The sequence below is a fragment of the Leopardus geoffroyi genome, chromosome X (assembly GCF_018350155.1).
Source record: "Leopardus geoffroyi isolate Oge1 chromosome X, O.geoffroyi_Oge1_pat1.0, whole genome shotgun sequence".
In the NCBI taxonomy this organism is placed as follows: Eukaryota; Metazoa; Chordata; class Mammalia; order Carnivora; family Felidae; genus Leopardus; species Leopardus geoffroyi.
The window spans coordinates 75,109,317-75,117,031 of record NC_059343.1 but is presented as its reverse complement, the minus strand read 5'-3'; the positions used below and the strand labels follow the sequence as shown (position 1 = coordinate 75,117,031).

The 7,715-nt window shown below is 35.0% G+C and overlaps 1 pseudogene; it reads right to left on the bottom strand.

Annotated features, from left to right (window-relative positions):
* Positions 1-4,662: 4,662 nt before the first annotated feature.
* Positions 4,663-6,840, bottom strand: LOC123594757 (annotated as a pseudogene).
* Between the last annotated feature and the right edge of the window lie 875 nt (positions 6,841-7,715).

Below are 7,715 nucleotides of genomic sequence, written 5' to 3'. Positions count from 1 at the left end.
TCCAATAAAGTTGAGGATCACTGTTTTAAGCACAAAGAGAATGGTATGAAGGCAAGTTCAAAGTATAAACTCTGTCAACTCCTCTACATGTTTTTAATACATAAAATAATTTTCCTAATCACTAGTGAAACAAATTTAGGACCAAAAAATTTGAAGGGCATATTTTATTTTAACAATCACTTTTATAAGGTCCCCATACATGTAGAGCACTGTGAATATTACTGTGAATTACAAAAAAAGGTAATTGGTTTCTACACTCAGAAAGCTAATACTTAACTGACAATTAACTGCCTATCCCCTCACTCTCCTCTCTTCCGGTAACCACCAGTTTATTCTCTGTATTACGGGTCTGTTTTCACATGATTGTTTGTTCATTATTAAAATTGTGGTATAGTTGACACACAATGTTACATTAGCTTGAAGAATACAACATAGTGATTCAACAAGTTTATATATTATGCTATGCTCACAAAAAAGTATAACTACCATCTGTCACTATATAATGCTATTGCGATTCTATTGACCATATTCCCTTGCTGTATCATTTATCCTCATGACGTATTCATTCCATAACTGGAAGCTTGTATCTCCCATTCCCCTTTATCCATTTTGCCCATCTCCCACCTCTCTCCCCTCTGAAAACTATCAGTTTGCTCTCTGTATTTAAGAGTATGTTTCTAATGGTTGTTTATTTGTTTTTTTCTTAGCTTCTGCCTATAAGTGAAATCCTATGGTATTTATTTTTCTCGTTCTGTCATTTCACTTAGCATAATACTTTTCAGGACTATCCATGTTGTTGCAATTGGCAATATCTCATTATTTTTTAAATTTTTTTTCAACGTTTATTTATTTTTGGGACAGAGAGAGACAGAGCATGAACGGGGGAGGGTCAGAGAGAGAGGGAGACACAGAATCGGAAACAGGCTCCAGGCTCTGAGCCATCAGCCCAGAGCCCAACGCGGGGCTCGAACTCACGGACCGCGAGATCGTGACCTGGCTGAAGTCGGACGCTTAACCGACTGCGCCACCCAGGTGCCCCTCATTATTTTTTATAGTGAGTAATATTCCATCCATCATACACACACACACACACACCACAACTTCTTTGTATGTTCATCTACTGATGGAAATGGGTTGTTTCCATATGTTGGCTATTGTAAATAATGCTGCAGGGTTGTGGGACCAAGCCCTCTGTTAGCCTCCATGCTGAGTGTGGAGCCTGCTTAGGATTCTCTCTCTCCCTCTGCCCTTCTTCCCACTCATGCCCTCTTTCTAAAAATAATTTAAAAATTAAAAAAAATATATTAAGTATGCTTACATCAATCTTTAATTCAATGTTTGGTATAGTTCTTGAAAATTCATAGTATATCAATATTTTTCTTTGAATATATAGTACACATAATTTTTCAATTTTAGTATTAATTGTAACAACAGACATAGAAGTCACAAAAATAGCTTTTGTACTTCAGTACAAAAGTGCTACTGGACTATTTACAATGGATATGTTAATGCTACAGAGCCTTCAATGCAAAGTAGAGTACTGAAGGTTTATTCAGTTTGAAAGTTTGGATAGACTTGTACCTTACATTAAATCCTCAGTCTTTGTTAACCAGTAGTATTACTAGAATTTCATACACAACACAAAAACTGAAATTAAACATATCAAATATCTTCAACTATTAGGGGTTCACATTATAACTAATCCTCAAGAGTAATTTCCCTTTATAAACATTACTGCACACGTCAATTTAGAGCTAATTAAGTTCCTTAATTATCATGCAATGACAAACTTATAATTACTGTGTAATTTCATTTATATGAAATTGTAGAATGGGCAAAACTAACCTAGAGTGACAAAAAGCATATCAGTAGTTGTATGAGACAAGAATAAGAAAAGACCGACTACAAGGGGCATGAGGGAACTATTTGGTTTGATGGAAAATATTCTATAACTTGATTGTGGTGATGGTTACATGAATGTACACATTTGTCAGAACACACTGCCTATACAAACAGAATTTGTGCATTTTATGGTGTAAATTATAGTGAAATAAAGTTATATTTTTAAAATTTTTAAATTATTTTTAAGTGTATTTAGTTTTGAGAGAGACAAGGACAACAAGAGTGGAGGAGGGGCAGAGAGAGAGGGAGACACAGAATCCCAAGAAAGCTCCATGCTGCTAGCTGCAGAGCCTGACATAGGCTCAAACTCACAAACTGTGAGATCATGACCTAAGCTGAAACCAAGGATCAGTTGCTTAACAATCTGAGCCACCCAGAACCCCCATAAAGTTAGATTTTTACTATTTATTTATTTATTTATTTATTTATTTTTAAAGTTAGATTTTTAAAAGGACAAAAAATAGTTTGTACATTAATAGTCCCTTTGAAAAGTTTATAACTAAAATGTCCTACACTTACATGGTCATTTAAGACACAGAAACTATCTCACTCCCTATGGAATTCTTTTTATTTTACCTGATGGCACATAGAACAGAATAAAGCCATAATTTTTAAATATTTTTTTTCAAGATCTTTACATTGAGAGGTAATCAGGGTATGCAGGACATTTATATATATTGTACTACATTGGTCTTTTGATAAATGAGGTAAGCACCATTAATGTTATTTATTTATTGTGTGTTTTTGGAGCTTTTAGTTCCAGTGCAATAATAAAATAAAAGCTTGGTATAACTTGAAAGATATCTTGAAATACCTGAAAGATATTAAGATAACACAATTCCCAAGTGTTAAAGTAAAACTTTCTTTAATATCAGTTGGCTAATGCTAAAGGCAGTTGGATTCACTACAGTGTTTTTGCTGTTATTATACGGTATTTTTAGTAATATGTAGAAAACTATGACAGGATTCTGTGCTATTTAGTAGCCATAAAGACCAACTATCAACTACAGTCAGGACAAAAAGAAAACTCATTATAAAGAGTAGACAAGTACCCTTCAATCTGATTCAGAACAGAGGACTCCTAAACCATCTCTATAATTATGAATGCCAGTCCACCCCATAGAAATCCCCTTGTAGATATTCATATTTTCCTTTAATTTGTGCTAATTTCTAAAATGAAATCATTATTACATAACAGAATATCATGCTTTCTTTGTCACTTCACTGTCCATTTTGTTTGGAAAACTTACCTACTGAATCCTAGTATGATCTACATCTCAAGCCATAACTGCACAGAATGAAGTATAAGGTCATAAATGTACTATGACAATATAAATGTATATGAATGCAGAATGAATTATGTTATCATTCTAAACATAAAAGAATAAACCCTTTTCATATAAATGAATAATATTCAATTCCTATGCATGTGTTATATCTCTATAAGTAAAAAATCAAAGAACTTCAAGCAGTTTAATTTTTAGAATAGAAAAACAAAATTTAAATATTCAATCTAAATACATAAATATCAATTTAAGTAATTGCTAGCATGGTACTTATGGAAAGCCCAAAATATAACTGATAGAAATATATTCAGCAAAAATAACATGACATTTGCTAACATGTTGAATAACCCATATATGCTTCAACAGAAGATTCAAAGTCTCTCTTCCATTCCAGGGTTTGTTTATAGACAACTTTCCAGAGTCTGGTTTGTTTTAATAATGACTTTCTATGTAAAAACACAATTTTAAATTGAATGTTAAGCGATACTTCTTAAATTGGTCTTTTTCTAACATAAACATTGTAATGAAAAAGCCCCATACTATGTAAATTGATAAGTATTAAGTGGCAGTATGAACCAAAGTAAAATAAAGAAACCTAGTTCAAATTTTATTCAGGCATATTTATCAGGACATCTTATGCCAACATATCCCTGTAGGTCTATTTGCTCCTCATAGTTACTTCCCTCTAGGAAAAGTTGATGTGATGACTACTTTAAAATTTCTACTTCCCTTTTTCTAGAACAGAAAATTAAAAGCGTTTGAGATACCAGTACTCTTGATACCCACATAGCAAGTATTTCATTTTCATTGAAAGACAAATTTCCTTTCCCTGAAATACATATCTATACATTCTGATCATTTCTCTTGAGCAACTGTTTTTGCTAAGGACTTTTTGTTTTGTTTTGTTTTCAGTTTCAAAGTCTAAGTCAAAAATAACATCGAGCTTACTTCTTAATCCCTTGAATTTTTTAAAGAGAAACAATGACTACCTTAAACTTGGAAAAATAAAGAATTTTTTTACTGATGAGGCTTTCAAAGATACAGCAAAAGTGTTCAGATGAAGTATCTCATTGGATTCCCACAAAATATGGTGAATTGGGCATATATTACTCCCATGGACCACTTCCATAGATAAAATGGCTTAAAAATATTACAAAATCAGGGAATGACAAGAATGCTAATCCTGCTCATTCCTTGTCAAATTACACTGTTTTATTTCTGGATCCAAAAAGGATATAAAGAGATAAACCAAATTTACAACTTATAAATGATTTAGGAACTAAAGAAGCATTCATATAAGATTTTGATACACTTCAAATTATCCTCATAGCAATTGAAAGATTAGATATTTTCTTTTTTTTTCTTTTTTTTTTTTACTTTGGGACTTTTTAATGTAAACAATCATTCTTGATTAATTTTCAAAATAACGATACAAATGTAGCATTTTTCTTGGAATGGAGAACTTGCTGGGAGGTTACTTCATTCTTTTTCTCTATTTCAAATGTGCATCTCGTAGTGCCAGCTGCTTTTCTCTGAAGGAACGCTTGTTCTTTGACCGGACATTATGGCTATACCGCATCACCATGAAGTTCTTCTGTTTTTTCTTCTCTTTATTTGTGGAACTAGAAAATGGGTTCATTTTGGTTTTCTTCCTCACAAATTCTTTTCGGTCTGTCTTCCCAGCCATTGCCATTGCTAGTCTTGTCTCCTTGTCAGACTTTGGTTTTTTATGAAGGTGTTCAATGTCCCGAAGAGAAAGTAACTCACCCCTGGGCTCCTCATCACTATCTATTTCAATGTGTTTCCTCTTTTGGGCCTTCCCTGGTGCAGCGTCAAGTTCTTTCCACATTTGGGCCATGCGGATTTTCTGGAAATCTTCCTGAGTTAAAATTCAGCTAGTGCTAATGGCCGTGGCTTTGGCTCTCCTCTCCTCCATGGGCATGCTGTTGAGCTTCTTGGAGATTTCTTGCTGTTCTTCATCAGAAGAGTGGTGCACATCAACCCACTCACCATCAGCATCTGCCTCCTCATTGAGACTGGTGGTCTCCCACCCATCTTCATCGTTTTCAGCATTCTCTTCTGTTTCAACTTCTAGAACTTCTGCTCCTGGAATGTAATCTTTAGCATCTAATTCTCCATATTCTTGCACTTTTGCTTCTATGGAGGCCTCTGTAGGCTTACCCTGGAATTTCTTTTGCAACATCTGAGGATTCAGTGTTCAGAAGAGCTGAATCAAAGTTCTAGCAGACATCATCACATTCTTATCTTTGTGTGTTTTATACTGAGCCAGGTCTTGGAGAAGTTCTTCAGTCATGGCTAGAGGACATCCAGCTGTTATCTTTTATAGCATTGATTCCTACTGTCATGACCTCCCCAGAGTTCTTGTCGGTGACAAAATTGTTGGCCACAGTCATGAGCAATGACTGAATGATCTCTGGGGGTACTAAGTGATGAGATGCTTGGGCAGCAAACAGAAGAATCTTTGTTACCTCTCTTTGGTGGGGCTGCAGAAATCTTTGCATAAAGGGATAGAAGTTGAAGAGAAAAAGCTCGTGAATTCCCACCAATCTGGAGATGAGGTTCATGAGCATCATTTTCACCTCAAACCTCTCCTTAGAGCTCTCTAGCTGCGTTAGTAGTTTTTCTGCAAAATCTTGGGGATCATGAATCAAATGAATAGCTGAAAAGTTAAACATCTCTTGTTTTTTCTTCTTTTTTTGTTTCTTGATAACTTTCATAACCTTTTCCAACCTTTTATTGTTTTTGGAACTTTTTTTCCCTGTGGCATATTGCACTAGCAGGTCTCTTGCTGTTGGTCCTTCATCCTCAGACTCTGAGTCGCTGTCCTGTTTCTCTTCTTCATCTTTCCCAAGAAAAAAATGTCAAAGCAGCAACTAATATCTTAGTGACCTTAGAGAAACACGCGGTTATCATATTGGCAGTTTTGGCATCATTCCAGATGTTTCTTCTTTAGAGTTCAATCATCACATCCAAAGATATCTTGGCTGCAGTTGCATTGCTATCTCTTAACATGGTATACATTAAATTCTGCAACACTATGTTCACTTTATTGTTCTTGTGTTCTGCATTTATATTCTTGATATCAGTGACAATATGTGTGTATAAAGTCTTTCGCAGAAGCTTATCATGGCAACGCAGAAGTTCAAAGAAGAGTTCTAGCAAACTTGATGGATTGATGAGATTCTTGTTTCTCAGCAAGATCAAAGCTTTGCAAAATGTCATTCGAAGATCTGGATCCAAGACAGTGTGATTGTAGGAAAGAAGATCTTTCAGCTCTTGAGGAAATTTACTTAAATGTTCTGGATAGCAGTGACCAATCTGTGCCATAAACATCACGAGCTCTGCCAGTTCTTTGCTGGGTTTATTTGGTTGTAATTTGAAAATCTCTACATTGGATTTATAGTGATTATACTGCTGTAGAAACTCCTTGATGTAGGCCGGCGGATCCCGCTTGATCAGATTCTGTAACTGCAGCAAGTTGCTGGGCAGCTTGTTATTGTTTCTGCTAGACATGCTGGCTACTGACTGGATCCGCCAGGAGCAGTATTAAGAAACCTCACACTGCCTGCCACCACCAACCGAATCAGCTACAGGTGGGAATCCTGCTTCTGAGTACGACCGGAAATCTAGATATTTTCAATTAAATGGTTGTCTGTGAAAGAATCTAGGAGCACATGGGCCTAGGTTCTACTATGAGTTCTGTGACCTTAGAGAAGTTTATTATTTCATTTCTTCATTTGAAAAATGTGTATAACAGTACCAACCTCAATTAACTATTCTGAAAATTAAATGACAAATTAAGCGCAGATGAAAACACTTAGGATTATTCTTAAAAGATATTGGAGTCTCAATTCAATATTAGTTCTTCCTTCTGCCACTTCCATGAAAAATAAAAGCTATACAAATGTTAGTTAACTAAACCTTTTAGGGTTTGATGATTTTGAGAACATCTCTGATCATAGTAAGTTGTGAAATTTTTAATAGTTACACAAATTATGGGTCATTAATCATGAATTACCATTATGAAGAATACAAAATCTTACAAATAGTCAATTTTATAGTATTTTTTTAAATAATGGACTGACACCTGGGGCTTATTATCATACCATTGTCTGATGAGTTAATTTGGTTTATGGCCCAGATTCCCATGATGAACTTAAAGCATGTGTTCATATGCCAATAAAATATAAATTGTCGGAGCGCCTGGGTGGTTCAACTGGTAAACGTCCAACTTCAGCTCAGGTCATGATCTCGTCCGTGAGTTCGAGCCCTGCGTTGGGCTCTGTGCTGACAGCTCAGAGCCTGGAGTCTGTTTCGGATTCTGTGTCTCCCTTTCTCTTTGACCCTCCCCCATTCATGCTCTGTCTCTCTCTGTCTCAAAAATAAATAAACATTAAATATATATATATATATATAAACTGTCTTGTGCTAATGCAATAAAGCACACTCAAAAGATTTGAGATACACTTGAAATATAATAAAATTATTTCTAATAACTCTCTAAAC